Source organism: Archocentrus centrarchus, chromosome 22, assembly GCF_007364275.1.
Source record: "Archocentrus centrarchus isolate MPI-CPG fArcCen1 chromosome 22, fArcCen1, whole genome shotgun sequence".
Taxonomy (NCBI): domain Eukaryota; kingdom Metazoa; phylum Chordata; class Actinopteri; order Cichliformes; family Cichlidae; genus Archocentrus; species Archocentrus centrarchus.
Window position 1 is genome coordinate 18,303,497 of NC_044367.1, and position 17,073 is coordinate 18,320,569.

General features: G+C 38.8%; 1 protein-coding gene across 2 annotated transcripts in view; it reads left to right on the forward strand.

The window, feature by feature from the left end:
• Positions 1-1,056: 1,056 nt before the first annotated feature.
• The window catches only part of stag1a (STAG1 cohesin complex component a), a 44,662-nt gene continuing 28,645 nt past the window's right edge, over positions 1,057-17,073 (forward strand). The window contains exon 1 of one of the 2 annotated variants that reach the window (XM_030718675.1): positions 1,057-1,262. The gene's annotated coding sequence lies outside the window, so the exon portion shown is untranslated. The remainder of the gene's footprint in view (positions 1,263-17,073) is intronic. The other variant, XM_030718674.1, reaches the window with a different exon arrangement.

A 17,073-nucleotide genomic window follows, 5' to 3' on the forward strand; every position in this document is an offset into this window, starting at 1 on the left:
TGCATTTGCAGACGTATCCCTGCCTTAATTATGGCAAAGATGTAATAAAGGTTAAGCAACCTTTCTTTTTGATTTATGCACTCACTCTCTAACCTTCACACACGTACAGTATCTAATGCTGGTGTTTGATATCCACTTAATGACACTGATGTGGGACTAATATAATTAACTGAAGTCATTTCTTTTTCTGTCTGTGTGTTTCTATCACCCTCCCTTACTGGCAATATCACGCCACGTTGAGCTAGAGTGAGTAATGTGAGTACATCCAGGCTCTGTAATTGGGTTTATGCACATCCAATTTCAGCCCAGGGACCTGCTGTAGGACTGTGGCCATGTGCACATTTTTTTTTTTGTTGCTGTTGTTGTTCTCTTTCCCTGTGGGGTGGGAGGTAGAATTTTTTTTTTTTTTTTTTTTTTAAATGCAGGCCAAAGGTCAAAATGCAGGATTGTGGCCTGAAAACATTGTGTCTTGTCACACCTTGTCAACTTAAGAAACTTAGAAGTAACCCTCATCTCTACACAGAATGTCCCTTATAAAGTAAGTTTATCAGAGTTGTATTGATTGATTGATTTGCAGTCATTTCATTTGTTCTTTGTTACACGGGATAATAAATGAAATCTCTTTGGGTTTTGGACTGCTAATGAGACAGAACAAAGCACACAAAGATGTTACTCTTTGTATGCTTCACTTGTAGTTAGGTGTACTTAATAACTCATATTTATAAATATTTTAATTATAAGAAAGAAAGGAATTACTTAAGGGTTTTGTGATGTAGACACAGAATTGAGTAATGTAAAGCTATAATATTCCAGAGGACAACCATTAAGTGCTTGCACATTTTGGTCCTGGGGATTTTAAATTGCTTCTGATATGCAATTTTCACCAAACAAGCCTTTCAAAATAATAACTCAACTGGGAGAGAAGCGGGGAGTCACGCTGCTTCTGTGCGCGTCCCCGTCAGCGTTGTGTTGGCGGGGTCTCGGGTCCCTCCCTTCTCCCGCTCGCCCCCGGAGGCTCGTGTCCGCCGCGACCCGGTGTGTCCGCCAGGGGGCAGCTGTGTCTCGGTCTGAGGCTGCGCCGCTCCCGCTGCATCACAGAGAGGAAAATACCACCAGATGGCGGTTTAGGATTGCTGCTCTTCTCTCAAGGCGCGGTTCCACTCGCACGGCCAACTTTCAATATTAAAATACGCACGATATTAAAACGAAAATCGATTTATTAGTTCGGAAGGCGATAATCGATTTGGCGATGGTCGTTAAAGGTGAGTGTCTTGTGTTTTTGTCGTGTTTTGAGCGGTGGGAAGTGAGACGGAACACAGATTAAAGATGGTGGACACAGACAGGGAACACTGGTTGGTTGGGGGATGGGCGCTAGCGGCTAACGGAGGTGAATGTGTTTTCTCTCTCTTCCTCACTTACATTGTAGCCTAGCGGAGCCATTAGCTTGCGAGCTAGCCCCCAAAAATTTCGGTAAGACAACTTGCTAGAAGGGCAAGTGGCTGCCGCAGCACTGGCCTGCTTTGCCACCGATTTCCACCCGGCGAAGGAGTTTGGCTTGTCAACAAATAAAGAACCATGCGGTGTGACGTGTTTTCTTGGTCTTTGCAAGGCAGGATTCAGAGCATCACCTTCTCTCATTTGCACAGCCGTATTATGATTGTACAGTATTGCCCTCCTGCCGTGCGGTGCTTTCTTTGCTCGGGTTTGTCACCAGCTCAAACGCTACTTGCCACGTTGTTGTTGACATTGTTGTTATCAACCAATTGGCAGTTTTGCCTTTTGCATACGCAGGGATACACAACGTGAGATATCCCAGTTTTTACTCCCCCCCCCTCCTGTGTCAACATCAGCATGCCTTCAAGTTCTTGGGAGTAGTGGTGACTTTCCAAGCATTAAAATAAACATGTTGCTTTATTAATCAATGACAGCATGTGAACGCTTTTCAGTAGAAAACTACAGGACGGGCTCTTGCATGTTTAACATGATTATTATGGCGCTTCTTCTCCCCCTTCCCGCCCCCTTCTGTGCGGGAAGCAGGCAACATTGAGCGGGGAAACATGAGTCACATAAGGGGGGATGGGCTCCACCAGCCACCCCTACAGGTTTAAATGTGTTTCAGTCCTTGCTCCCCTCCCACACTGACCCTTGTGCAGCTCATCCAGTGTAGTGTAGTTAGGAGATCGGTTATAGTGGGTCAGAGTGCCTGCTGGCAGTTTGCATGAATCTCAGATTGTTGCATAACTGCTTTGTTTACAGTCAGCCATGTGATTTCTCATGCGGGCTGTCTTGGTTTGCTATCTGCAGCCCGCTTTCCTTCCATTATCACTTAATGTTTTTATACTACAGAACAAATAAAACATGATGAACTTTTAGGCCTTTGATGCATTTCTTTAAATAAATGGCTGTTAGAAATATACCATGTATTATTGTCATCTGCAGATTTTAGGCCAGTTTATTTGTCCATAACCATATTATGAATTGACATTTTCTTAGCAAAATTGCATAATATTGGGATATCTGTTTATATAAAATAATCTTGCATATTGTACTGTATATTTAAAAGGTGATCAGGATATTACAAAATTCTTCGTGATCATTTGTTGAGGAATAATCCTGCAAGTGAATCGTTGGCAGATTGAGTACATCATAACATTAATACGAAATATTTCTGTAAGTGCTTCTTCCATTGATTTGAATCATTGTTGAAAATGATCTACTATGTCTGGAGACAGGAAAAGGATGGCTAGTGAAGTACAAGTGGAGATTCCCACAAGCAATCTTACAGATAGTACCTTACTGAGACTAACCCATCACTTAGTAGAAACTAGATTTTTTGTTTGTTTTTTCTTTCTCATTTTCTTGCTGCAGCTGAACAAGTGCAATAAGGAAACTACTGCTTCCTTAAAATGTATTTAGGTGATTTACAGAAAGAGGTCCGTCATAATCCAAAATGATCCAAAATTCCGTGTGAAAATGCAGCTGATGATTGCATTTGCTGAAGGTGTAGTCATATGTGTCTGCCTGGTCTGGAAATCTGTCCCTCCAAATGTGAATGCAGCTCTGTTTGCGAAATCCTGAGTACATTTCCATGAAATGGTCAATTGACATGTCCTTGTGTATTTCCCATTTATTACATTATTAGGATACAGTTTTGTGATAATGTACAATGTAAGTGATATCTGTACATGTAAGTATATCCTTTTAAGGGGGAGTATATCCTTTTGGGTGCAGATTTGGTCTGCACAGTTTTTTTCCATGTGTGTTACCTTACTTCACAGAAGTCTAAGCGTTTTCCTGTTATTTCTGGATATTTGCTAAACCAAAAATGAAACCACACAAAAAACATGGCTACACAAATTGTTATTACAGTCCTAGTGATTTTCCTTTGGAAGGAGGCCAAAAACCTGTCTGGAAAAATTAAACACACACACATAAACACACACTGTCACGCTTCCATGTAAGGCGTCACAGACAAAACACATTTTAGTGGTATTTGCATTACAAAGGTTGTTTACTTTTCCAGCAGAAGAACCCATATACTGCTGCCTGTTCTTGCAGTAGCTTAACGTACTAAAACACATTGTAGTTGTAGTAGTTTTTCTAGTATGAAAACAGTAGAAAAACTCTAATTATTTAGCTCACACATTAGTGGTTAACTTGTATCCATGAAGTGAATACTAATACATATCCTTGCCTTTTCGCTTAGAATATAATTTAAAGCTGACACTGGCTGACATTTCTTGAGCATGTCAATGTTTAAGACAGCAACAGAAGATTAAGGGAAATGGTGAATAATCCTACCTCTATCCCTCGAATCTCTTGGCTCTTCACCATAGCTGGAAAGCCTAAGAAAGGACTTGGATATAAGTATTATTCACACATAATGCTGTTTGTAGTTATTTTAAAGGACGGCAGATGTGTTGCAGAACAAATTTATTTTTACATGGATCTTGACAGTGGGATACTGTAATTATTTCAAATTTAAATATATCAGTTTTGTGTGAGACCTTGAGTCAAATAGTAAAGCACAGATCTTGATTTGTATTATGAATGCTTGATAGTGATTTAGCCAGAGACTTTCACCATTCAGCTGCAGTGTGCTTTTTGTTAGAGCCATATCCCTATAATGTTACAGCTCAGGGGATTACTTAATGGGTTTGACATTTGTCATAGCTTATTAAATGGTGACCTTGATTTAAGATGTTGGGGGGAAAAGGCACTATGATTATATTGTCCAGCTTTTGGCGGGTTGCAAGAGTCAGAGAAGAAGAAAAACAAATATTACTGCCATATGTACCCACTCAGCGATTAGCCATGTAACACATCAGTAGTGAAACCTTCGATAAAATTTTTAAAAAGAACCGGTTATTTAACTATGTTTTGCTCAAGCTAATAAAAGGTGGCCTTTATAGGTGTATTTGGTCCAAAGTTCTGAATGAATGAACCATATCAGCAATCACAGAAGTCCTCTATATTTTATTAGTGTGGTGATAGTAGTTGATGTTTATTTTTATGTTAGAATTACGCCACTGTGCACACATTACACCTTATTTTGTAAGTTAAATTATGGTCCTGCAATAGTGTAGTTACGCACTAAAAGCCCTGCAGCTTGCTCTTGTCAAAATGAAATAAAACCTGTGAAAAGCTTTTCAAAATAGTTTTGTCACTGCTAGCTCATTCAAGGCACTCCTTGTGTGGTTTCCTGGATTGTAATTAACCGTATTGCTGTTGTCAGACCTGTTGACTCTCAAGAAGAATGATGTTCTTGTAAAGCGAAGCTGAATTTGTAGGATCATGGCATAAGGTTGGGATGTGAACCTAAAATTTTAAACATTATATAATTTTAAATAGTTTTTAACTGGTTGGCAATGCACAATACATATCTAAAAAATGTGATAAATGTTCATTTGTAAGTTAAAGCCACGAGATGAGTGCAGAAACAAACTTTTCTGCTAGTTTGAAAACTTAATCTCCTTTTATGTTGCTGTCACTTTTTCATGGAAAGTAGTTTAATCCTGCTAACCTAATGCCGCGTTTTCACTAGTACCTACTTAGCGTGGCTTGACTCAACTTGGCACTGTTTGTAGGCTTTTTCCATTAGGTCCTGGTACCAAGTACTTTTTTAGTACCCACTCAGCTGGGATTCCAAGTTACCCAAAAATGTAACGTTGAAGAATAGCATGCCACTGACTGGCCAGGGAGTGTCGTCACTAGCTGAGTCATGAGAGCGACTCCTTCACCAGAATCAATCGCACTATTTTTAAAACCCAACAACAAGAAAATGGAAGCTCGCAAATCACTGGGAGGCTCGGTTGAATGCCCAGACTGATGGTTTGCAGCGGTAGTTTTGCAACAAGAGAGCCATCTGAAATGCGCACACAGCATACATATTTTAATACTTAACAATGATAACCTTCATCCATTAAAACATTGCACGGGGGGACTTATGCATTATGATGATAATAAACTGGCATTAGCTACAGTTAGCTTGCCTCTATCTCATCTTGTGTTGTGTTTTGAGTCACATACAAATTATGTGAAGGGGCTACTGCCCTCGTTGGTATATCGACTCTGCCCACATGGTAGATGGTAATAGATGGTGGTAATGGAAACAAAACAAGACCATGCCAGGACCTATCGAGTCGAGCCATGCTGAGTTAGGTACTAGTGGAAAAGAGGCATTAGACCATGCACTACATTGCATGGCTTCAAGCATCCATGATGTCACTGGTGACTAGTGTCAGTCCTCTGTAACCGAACAGTTTTAAAAAGAGTTCAGCTCATCACAATTTTTGAACATTTGGTCAGTACCAGGGTTATTATAGTTAACGAAAACGAACGAAATAACGAAAACTGAAATTGAAAAAACATTGTCGTTAACTGAAATAAATAAAAACTATAATTAAAAGGAAAAAACGATAACTAATTAAAACTGAATTGTGAGTTTACAAAACTAACTAAAACGAACTGAAATTATCGATAAGCTGACTTTCATTTACTTGTTTTGTTTTTTTTTTAAGCCTTGTGGATTGATATGAAATCATTGTTTCCGCTCTCCGAGTTTAAGCTGGGAGCGCCACAGGACAGCTGTGTGTGTGAGTGCGCATGCGCGTGCGCTCACCGCGCTGGTCCGCAAAGTAATGGCTGCGGTCTGCCGAGAAAGCGGCAGAGTCCCGTATGGAGGTTCTTTGAGTACAAACACCTGCACACGACCACAAGGTAATTAACACACACAATCCAGCTACACAAGCATAAATGTGGACATGAGGTCGGCAACTTCTGTAGGTTGTGTACAGAGGCTGCAAAGACCCTGCAGGTTTAATTAGCAGCATCTAACCAAGCTAGCTCCAAAACAGAAGCAGCTTCAGGTGGTGAGAACATCAGGATGCAGCTGGATTTGAGCTTTGGCTCCTTCAAAGAGTTTGTTTTTGTCAAACACCACATGTAGCTGTTGTTAATCTGCTGCACTGATGCTGAACTTTATTGTGGAGTTTATTGTAGAATTTATTGAGTTTGGGAGTTCATGTTTTTCTTTGTTTCTCCCTGTTGATGTTCATGTGTGTCCTTAATATTACACACATTTAGCATGTCTTGTGAACAGTTGGTTGTTGAATATATTTCTTTAAACTGTATCTTTTGTCAAGTTTTCATTACACAACAGTCACTTTTGCGCCTTGAATCTTGCACCTGATTAGGTATGAAAATACTAAAACTAATACTGAAACTAACTGAAACTAACTAAAACTAAGCATGAAACCAAAAATAAAAACTAATAAAAACGAGAAAATCCACTCTGAAAACTAATTAAAACTAACTGAATTAAAGAAAAAAAAGTAAAAACTAACTAAAACTAAACTATAATGTAAAATCCAAAACTATTATAACCCTGGTCAGTACCAAAATGATATGAAACACCAGATATGCACTACTAAAATCACGTTTTTTACCACAGTAATGTCCTTTGCCCTGAGTTTGTTCACATCCACAGCTTGTTCATGTCTATTTCAGCTACCGTGCATTCAAGTGAATGCACTGCTGCAACTTACTAAACAGAAAACAAACAGGATTACCTGTATTGGAAAAGCAAAACCTCATGCTTGCAGAGCAGTACTGGTGACTCCCTTGTACAAAAGGTAGCTAAGCTTGCACCTAACAAAATATTCTAGATATATTGCTAGGTTTTTTTAAAGGTCAATAAAGGGCTCTGAAAAGTTGCAAAAATGACAAAGTTCTTGGGTCCAGGTGATTTTGTCATCAGATGGAAAGCACAAGACTCTAAATGGATGTCTGCATGCCTGCCAGCTTTCTGTGACTGCATGGACTTGTTCAGACAGACTGGGTGGCATTCGTATTTATGCACGAAATAAGGAACCCGCATGCTTCCCTAAAATAACTATTATACAGTTTATAAGGTACTCTGCAAATACCTAATCAGGGTTGTAGCCAGAAAAAAAATTCAGCCCGGCGTGTGGGGGAGGCTAATCACATGGCGTCAGCAAAGGATTTTAGCTTTCGGGGCTATCTCCAAAAGTCGCAGAAGTCAACGGAAAAAATCGCTAAATTTGTCTCTTGTTGCTTTTTGGGGGGAAAAAAAGTCACTATGGGGGTCTGAAAAGTTGCTCAATCTACTGAGCTCCTGAGAATTTGTGTTTAATAGGATGCTCAAAATTTTAATTTGTGCTCCCCTTTTCCATGTCTGTCCCCATGGTAGATTGTGAATTGCGGTGAAATAATATTTTAGTGCAGCGATCTAGCAGAAAACAAATCAGTCTGGTATCAGCGACAGGGCATACAGCGTGCCTGCTTGCTAATTGCAGTGATAGCGAAGAGTTCCAGTAGTGAACCAGTGAAATTCTCAGCCTGGCACAAGACAACCTCATCATGGCACAGCACTGGGCAGTCAACCGCTGGCTAGAACCCTGCTAATAGCCAAGTACTTTGTGACAAATAATAAGGTGGTTGATATAATCAGTTGTCTCTCAGGGAAGTTTTTAGTCCAACCTGATCAAACTCTGCTTTATTGTCTTGGGCTGCAGCAGATGATGGTCCTTGTTCTGGTTTGCAGCAACACATGAATGAGCCCTCGGCTTCTTGAGCTTGAGAGCCGGACAAGGACTTTTGTCACTCGCTACAGTCCAAGTAGGTACTGGCAATCAAAAATTAAAAATCAAAATATAATGTGGAAAATTGCTTTACTAAAATCAAGAGGGCACCAAATATACACGCAAAATTTCAGCCGAGTATCTCAAATGGTCTTTGAGCTATTGCATATCAAAGTAACCCCCTGCCTGCACCTTGGTAAACTGCTGAAAAAGTGGTTTATAGGCCCCCTTGCACAAAAAAGTAAACAAGATAGCCATTGTTTTTGTCTGTATTCCTGTCAGTCATACCCTCTATTGTACATAAATCAAATATCACTTAATGAGAAGGAATATTTATAAAGTTATGGCTTTGAAAAAAAAAATGCCTTCCTGGCCAGTTGCCCCAGTGATGCTTTGGACAAAATGGCATTTTCAAAAGCTCCCTACACAAAATGTATGCACAGTTGAAGCTGGAAACCACCATTTACTCAATTAAACACGTAAGGAGAGTTAGCCTATTTTTCTTGAAGCAGTTAGGTAGCCAAACCTTTAAGATATTAACATCTAAATATGCTTTCAGGACATTTGTCTGCCCTCGCTGCATCTTTCAGCTCAGTCATTTTTTGGAAGAAGCCTATGAAAATTTGCCTGTAAGGGTAATTTCCCATCATTGTTATTACCATCTTCATCGTTCAGGCTTGATTTATGCTTCAGTGGGAAACCTACGCCATAACTAAGTCATAACCATAAACCTTCCAGCATCCTATGCCGTAGCATCACATAGCCTGATGTGCAGCTCCCGAAAAATGCAACTACAGGTCGGGTTGATTGTGGCGCGCTCAGCACCATCGGTTCCATCCGTGGGTTTCTGGCTACTTTTACGCCACAGTTTTTGGATTTATCGGTGCGAGAATAACAATCTTAACATCTAAAAATGTCAGCACGGTCCCCAAATTTGATTTGTTTCTATCGGCCGGCACCACATGTGAAACACCTCGACATGACCACACAATAATGTAGGTAACAGCTCCTGTTGAAGCATATGTTTAAGAACAATCGTGCTCTGTCGCCACTGATTCAGTGTTATTGATGTGTAACTTTTTAAAAAGCCTGTTTTTTGCGCTTTAATTTGGTACTAGATTTATGTTTTTTTTTTTATCATTCATATTGTATTTTGATGTTAAAAACTCTGAAATTTGTGACTTCTTCCTAAAATTTTATCCTATGCAAAGTAGGTATGTATCTAGAGCTGAGGTTCTGGGGATGAATAAGAAATTTGTAAACATTGCCTAAGGTCAATGGCGACAGAGCACAGAGGGATTTTCGAAGGGGGTCCATCCTCTGGCGCGGTGCAATCAGGAGGAAGTGAGTGAACATTGACTTTTCACATCTTTATTTGAGAATCAAAGGATACACCAACTTACATGATTTTATACAGTTGGAAGGAGAATTAAATGCTCTTTTCATTCATTTAAAAAAATATTTTATGGGGCCAGGATTTTTTATGATAGCGCTACCTGAATTTTGCCCAATTTCACCCACTCAGTACGTGGCCATTGTTTTCCAGCAGCATTAGCCCAGACTTGCTGGTACCTATTCCAAGACTGAGGTGTTTGAGTCTGTCCAACCAAATGATGACCTCAAGGACATCCACAACAGTACAAGCTCACACATTAGCTAGGGGGAAGAAGTGGAAAAGGGGAGCACAAATGACAATTTCAAGCTTCCTATTAAACATAAATTCTCAGGAGCTCATTTTTACCAACTTATCGATTTAGCAACTTTTCAGACACCCAAGCTGTAAGCAAATCTAGCAACTTTTTCTAGTAACTTTTGGAGATTACCCGGGAAGCCGAAATCTTCCGCCAACGCATGTTTTGTGTACACACAGCACTCGTACCGCATCCCTTCGTACGCTTTGGCATTGCCCGGACCTTGCTTCGGACAACGACCCCGCCCAAAATAAATAAATAAAAAACACGCTAATTAGCATTAGCAACACACACACATGCACCGGCCTGAATTTTTTTTTCTGGCTAGAACCCTGCACAATACAGCATGCACACCCAGCCAGTTGGGATGTTCAAGACTGGAACATGCCCATTAGCACTTGCTAGTTAGCAGAAACAGAACTTTGAAAATAAGAGGGAGAGGATTGTGGTTAAAAAGTAATTCAGAGAGGAATAAAATAAATGTACTTGATTGGCTGTTAATATATCAACTGGCCTGCCCAAGTAATGCCTGTAAAACATCAAATGTCTACATATTGCCTAGGCCTAATTGCAGCATAGCTCTAGACAAAAAACAGATAAGTACAGAAAGAAAAATCATATTAATATTTCGATATACCAAAAATAACTGGCAACACCAGCTGGACTTGCACAGTTTTTTTTTTTTTTTGTTTTAAATTTGTTGTAAAACTACTTACTGGATTGTGGAAGTAACAGTGTAGAATCTGTATTTTTGTGGCTGAAACATCATATACAACAATTGTACATTTTCAGGGTTATGCAATGCTTTAATGTAATATGTACATGAAATGGTACTGCATTGACAACAAATTTGATTGCAGACTCTCAATATACAGACATTAAAGCATTACACATGTACAGAGAAAAAAAATGTTTTGGAAGTATATTGCATAGTGTTATCATATTAGATGAAATCTAAAAGAATTGAGCTGCTGGATAGGAGTAAACTTTGTTAACTTAGAAATGTACATTTGGGGATGCTGACAGTGTTTTAAATACAGATATAAATGGCCATTTGTTTTTTTCAGTATTCATGGAGCTGCAGAGATATCAAAGCGTGCACACACACTACAAATGAGGAAATCCGAAAAAAAAATTAACAGTCACAGCACAGGAGTTATGTACAGTGTGTTTTTGTTGTATCTTTTTTAAAGTGCAGATTTTCTTTGAGAACAGTTTTTTGTTTTTTAGCTATCCTAGCTCACATTAAACAATAATGTTACACTAACATTTGATAACCACAAGATATATTAACATACAGTATTATCTCAGGATTTTCTATTGCCACAGATGGTGCATACAAAAGACTGCTTGGCTGAGTGTGTTTGCTAGGCTGTTTGAAAAGGGAAATTGCATGTTTTATAAATAACATAGTAACGCAATCTTGATATAATGATGGGTCTGATGAAATGATGACATCAATTGCATTTTCTGTACCATAAGGCAGCAAAATCTGTATTCAGAGTCTATTTGTTAAAAAGCTCCTCAGCTGTCAGGTTGAGCACTAATGAGAAGAGGTTTGCTTTACTGTGTGTGTGTGTGTGTGTGTGTGTGTGTGTGTGTGTGTGTGTGTGTGTGTGTGTGTGTGTGTGTGAGAGAGAGAGATAGAGAGAGAGAGTCTTGTGTGTTTTGGAGGTTTGTGATCTCTCACTGGGATTACTATATGGTGGCTCAGTGGTTGCTAGGATGAACAAGCTGATTTTACCTTCTGACAGTGTTTGCTGACGCAGCCAAATTAACTGGCACTGACTATTAACAGTCAAGAACACAGAAAATAGTACAAAGTATTTCTTTTCTAAAGTCAAGACCTTAATTTGTCTTTTTTTTTTTTTTTTTAGCAAACTGCCTTTACTAAGAAAAATGTATCTGAAAGAAGCTCACTGCACTTTTGGTGTTACCTTGCGTTTCAGCATTATAAGCTCATCTCTGGTTTCTTATGCAGTGGTCCTATATATACATAGATATTTAACTCCCTGAAATGGGACTGTTATAGTTAACTTTATAGTGTCCCTACATTAAAGGTGTTTCAGCTGTGTTTTGCTGTCATCGGTCTTACATATAAGTGATGGAACGACAGGTGGAGTTTACATTTCACTGGCACTACCCGCGTGATTGAGCATTTGCAATTTTTTGTGGTTGACTCAACTACATTTGTATTTGATGACAGCAGCCACACTGTGTATTGTCTAAATGTTTTACGTGTGGGACTTTGGTTGTTCTTTGCATTTCCCATTTTATTTTGAAAATTCTAATAAAGTTGTGTTTCTCTGTTTTGTTTCCTTCCAGACTTTTGTGATTTGTCTTCCCACCCTCATTATTTTAACCTGTGTTCAGTTGGTTTGGAGGGGTTTTCACTTCTTCACCTTTCCCTTTGTTTTTTATGTTTCTGCCTTTGACTTTTAAGTGTATTTTGCATTTAAGTTCTGTATTAAATACTTGATACTTCTACTTACTTAATGGACTTGATAATAAAAATTTAATTGGTAATAATGTGAATGTGAATAACTGTTTTGCTTTCATGCATAAAAGACTGTATTGGATTATAAATATCAACTGCACAGCAGCTTGCTTCCTTATTTTTCAAAATGTGAGTCTAACTGTATCAGCGATGTGTAAATCCATAGAAACATGAGACAAAAACAGCATAATGATGTGACCCCAAACTTTCTTCTTGCTGGAGGCATAGCAGGTGGAACATTATTGGGTTACTTCCATCATTTGAAAATCATCCAGCTACAAAGTGATGGGGTTTTGTCTGTTTACGGTTTAAGATTACATAAAGGAATGAAATTAGCGTTGTTGTTTGCATAGCTGCAGTAATGATTTGAGGTTATTTAGGGGGGTGTTGTTAAATGTGAAAAGTTAATAAACATTAAACAGCTAGATAGATATTTTTTTAAAAGGCCATATTTGGCAGGCATAGTAAAGGGGAAATCAGTTTAAAATGCATCTAATTTCCCACTCGTTTCACCTGGAATTACACATTGTTTAGATGGATGTTTTGGTGTGCGTCATCCGTCTTCTGCTGTTAGGGCTGATTGGATTTCTAGCTCTGCTGAAACTGACAGCAGTTCATTTTACATCAGCACTGTAAAGCTGAGCTTTGTGGACTGGAACACCTTATTAAAAACGGAGCCTCTGACAGTCAGCTCAAAGAAACGCCTGCCCACAGCACTTCTTCTCTCACTGAATGCAGGAGAGAGTTCAAGGTGGCACGAAAAGCGATGTAACACAGTCATTCTGGTATGGTAGATATTAGGCTGATAACACATACAGGATATGCATACTACAGATTGTGCAGGCTCATTTTTGGTAACACTTTAAACTCCTATCCACATTGGCCATTTATGAGTAATTTGTCAAAATACTAATAAATAACTAATAATATGCTCTATTGTAGTTGTAAACAGACATGAGGACATTTTAACCGTTTGTGAACTACCAAACCTCAAACAAGTTTATGTCTGCTGGTCTACTAACAAATTACTGAATAGGACAACAGTTATAATATAAAATGTGAAATGTAATGGTAAAAATGATATAGAAAACTTTATAGTTCATGATGAATTTTACATTAATACATTTCAAAAGAGCTAATTGGAATATACTGTTTGATAACATTTAATGCTTGTAGCCCTTACACAAGTTAGTGCTAAAGAAATTGCTTTATAAATGACTGGCTGGTACTAATTCTGCTGTAAAAATAAATAAAGCATTTAAGAATTAACAAATAAATGCACTTTTAAAGCATTAGTCTTTAATTTTATTTTAGTATCAACAGGTTGAGCTTTGCCCATGTCCTCAGGCAGCTGTTTCCAAAGCTCAGGGCATAAAAACAAACTAAAAAAGCTGCCTCACCAAATAGTCTGCATTTGTCAGTTCCCTAATCCCCGGGTGGAAAGAATTTTCTTTCAGAGCGTTGGCCAGCAGTATAATAGTCAAGCGAAAGTCCTGGATATGCATAAAAATTGATTGAGAAGTGTGAAATGCATCTGTGGTTCCTCCAGGAGTGTGGTCCATATTTCTCTGCCAATGAAAAAGAGGTTATGATACATTATTGACTCATTTTGAGGCCTTTAGTTTAACCTCTACTTTCAAAGGCTTGCTTGTTGTCCAGGAGATAAGTAAATTCTTAGCCTGGCTTGGGGGGTATTTGATTTGTTATTTACATTCAGAGCAGCCTGATCTAAATTTGGCACCAGACCAGACCTGCAAATCCTTAAGGTGTCATTTATACAGCCGAGGTTAACAGCCGGCTTCAAGCAAGAGCAAACACCACCTCCTCAGCATCAGCCGTGGAAATGTTTGTCTCAGCGGTCAGTGCTATTTGTACACAGTCTTACTTAATATTGATTCACTGGCTCGTGCCAAGTCAATTCTCGGACTGTAGAGTGGAAAATTAAGTGGTCACTACAAGACAAGAATTGCAGTAAAGTGAACTACTGGATGGAGCTTTCTCACAGGTTTGGAAGCTAAATCACAAAAACTGAACTCTGGAAAAGTATTTTTGTACTTAAAGGTTAAAAAAATTATCATGAATTCACACTTAGGTAGTTTGATACTGGGTGTCTTCTTTTCCTATTGATGTCACATAAATCCCGCTGAGATCTAAAAGGAATTGAGATTTGACAGAATATTTACTGATGGATGTTTTTTTGGGTTTTGTTCTCTGCTTTTCAATGATATGTTATTGGATGTCCATCTGCTCTATCTTTCGGCCTGTGTACTCTGGATTAAGAGCTGCCATGCCCACACTGCGTTATTTAAACAGATCATTTACCTGTAAACCTCTTATTTCCTACTGATTGTGTATTGTCTTCCCAGTGTTGTCCCACATACAAACCAAACAGTCCAGTTCAATGTCAGACAAGCATGCCACAAACTACTTCCTAAAACTGTTAAAACTTTCACTTGGTCATACTTTGATGACTTTGTATTGTAGCCAAACTGACTAGATACAGTCAGTGTTTGACTCAAACTCAATATCAGCAATCGCAAGAAAAAAGAGAGAAAACAACAAATATTTTGATAATGGAAAAACTCTTGTCCTCTATTCACCTCATACAATATATTCAAAATGAAAAACTACTGTTGTACTTTTCCAGTCAAGCTTATGCCAGCATATGTTGTTTTTACCCATTACAGCAAGTCAGTGCAATTACATTATAAGACCAGATGCTATTTCTTAGTCACTCACTTCTTGATTGATAACTTAGTGGTGTATCCCATCGGAATGTCATTATGTTAGTATACTTAATTTATGCATTTATTCTTACTTTGAAAAATCTAATGTAAATAAGAAAAATTGTCTCTTAAATTTATGAAACAGAGATGAGAGGAAAATCTTAACATTTGAGAATCTAGACAGTATTTGCCAGTTTTGCTTGATTAACCATGTGACATCTCACAGTTATTGCAGAACACAATTTTCCAGAGGTTCACAACCCTGAGCTCCAGTCCTGATTTACTAGCATGTGTTTTGCAGTACACTTCTTGAACAGAATTTACTGAGTGGTCTCCCTTATTTGGCTTTGTGCTCAGAGTCGAATCAGGGCTGCCAACCACTACTAACAGCAATAGATCTTATGGGAAGAACAGTTTCCTGATGAGAAATGCAGCCTTTCCTGAAGTGGGAATGCAACTAACAAATGCCTTTTAGTATATGTAAATAATGCAGTTATTATATGAATGTATTCATGAACCACTTTATCTAGTAAATACCAAAACCTAAAATGTTCAACATTTGCTGTCATTTGATAAAGAACAGCAGCAGAGAATCTGACATTTCTTTTCCATTTGAAATGAAATTATATCAAAATATTTGCTGGCTGATGTTCTATATATTTAGCCTTTTGAGCTCTAAATGCATCTACAGTTTTCTTACTCTCTGAATACATTATTATCTATTTAATCACTTTCAAAAATACAGAAGAACAGCCACTGAAAGCCAGCACATTGTTTAGTCCTGCTCTTAGCAGTGATATAAATGATCTATTGTTCAAATGTTGTCAGTAACGTGTGTCTGCAGTTTGACTTGTTGCTTAATGGACTTGGTGGCAGTACAGCTATAAAGTAATGATCTCTTTATTATGTGTTTTCTAAAACACTCCACCGCTGGTAGAGAAAAGCTGTTGTGCTTTTCTCAGCTGGTCGCAAAGCATTATTGAATGTACCATTCAATATGACTTCAGCCAGTTGCTTGGTTCTTTTTTCTTTTCTCTTTTTAAATCGCTCCTTTTCTTTGTCTTGACATTTGTGTCAGACACCTGGCTGAGATTTACATACTCTACCTCCTTGAAGCTGTGTTTTAAATCAGCCATCTGTTTCAGTCAAAGCTCACTAGCCTCTTCTTCTGAATCACTTAGCTGCAGTCTAAATCTGGGCAGTCATTTTCTCCTCAGCTGCCTGCACATTATTGCAACATTACAGCATTTTTTTTTCTTTTTTTTCTTTTTTTTTTGCTTTGACACCTGCCTGCTCAGATTAGCAGGCTTTTCACTCCTGTGAAATCTTCGACGTGCCACTAGATGATAGGAAGTAATAATGGGTGTGAGAACTAATGGCCTCCATAAGTAGTTTGTGTGTGTGTGTGTGTGTGTGTGTGTGTGTGTGTCCTGTCCCTGTCCTGGCTTTCCCCCTCCATCAGAAGTGAATATGAAGTATAGACTGTAAATCTGGGCCAAGGTGAGACAGGGAGCCCAGACAGATGAGAGAACAAATTATACTCTCTCTGCTCCCCTCACTCTCTTCCTCTTCTACCCCCTAAGCGCTGCTGTCACACTTTCTCACTTTCTCCTCACCTTACCCCCTCCTCCCATTTGCCCCCCCCCCCCCCCCCAGTTTTGCAGCTCCATTTTGTGTCAGCTGCAGCTGAGCAGGCAGCCATTGCATGTACAGAGGGAGAAACATTTAATGCTTCTTCTCTGCCTCATCTGTCTCTTTTACACAATTCCATTGCCATGCCCCCCCTCTTTTTTCTTCTTCTTATGATCTATTTATCCTTTATTCACAGAGGTAGTTCTCAGGAGATTGGGAAAGAAAATCTATTTTTCAGCAGAGATCTTATCAGCTGGTGCAGTTCACACAGCATCTTTCCCCTCCCCTGTTCTTTGCTAGGTTTAATCTTTGTGTGCTGCAGAAAATGAGCATACAGTAGTTTGTGACAATAACAGATGGCTGTGCATGTGTTTGGTACTGTGTGTGTGTGTGTGTGTGTGTGTGTGCGCGCGCGCGCACTTGCA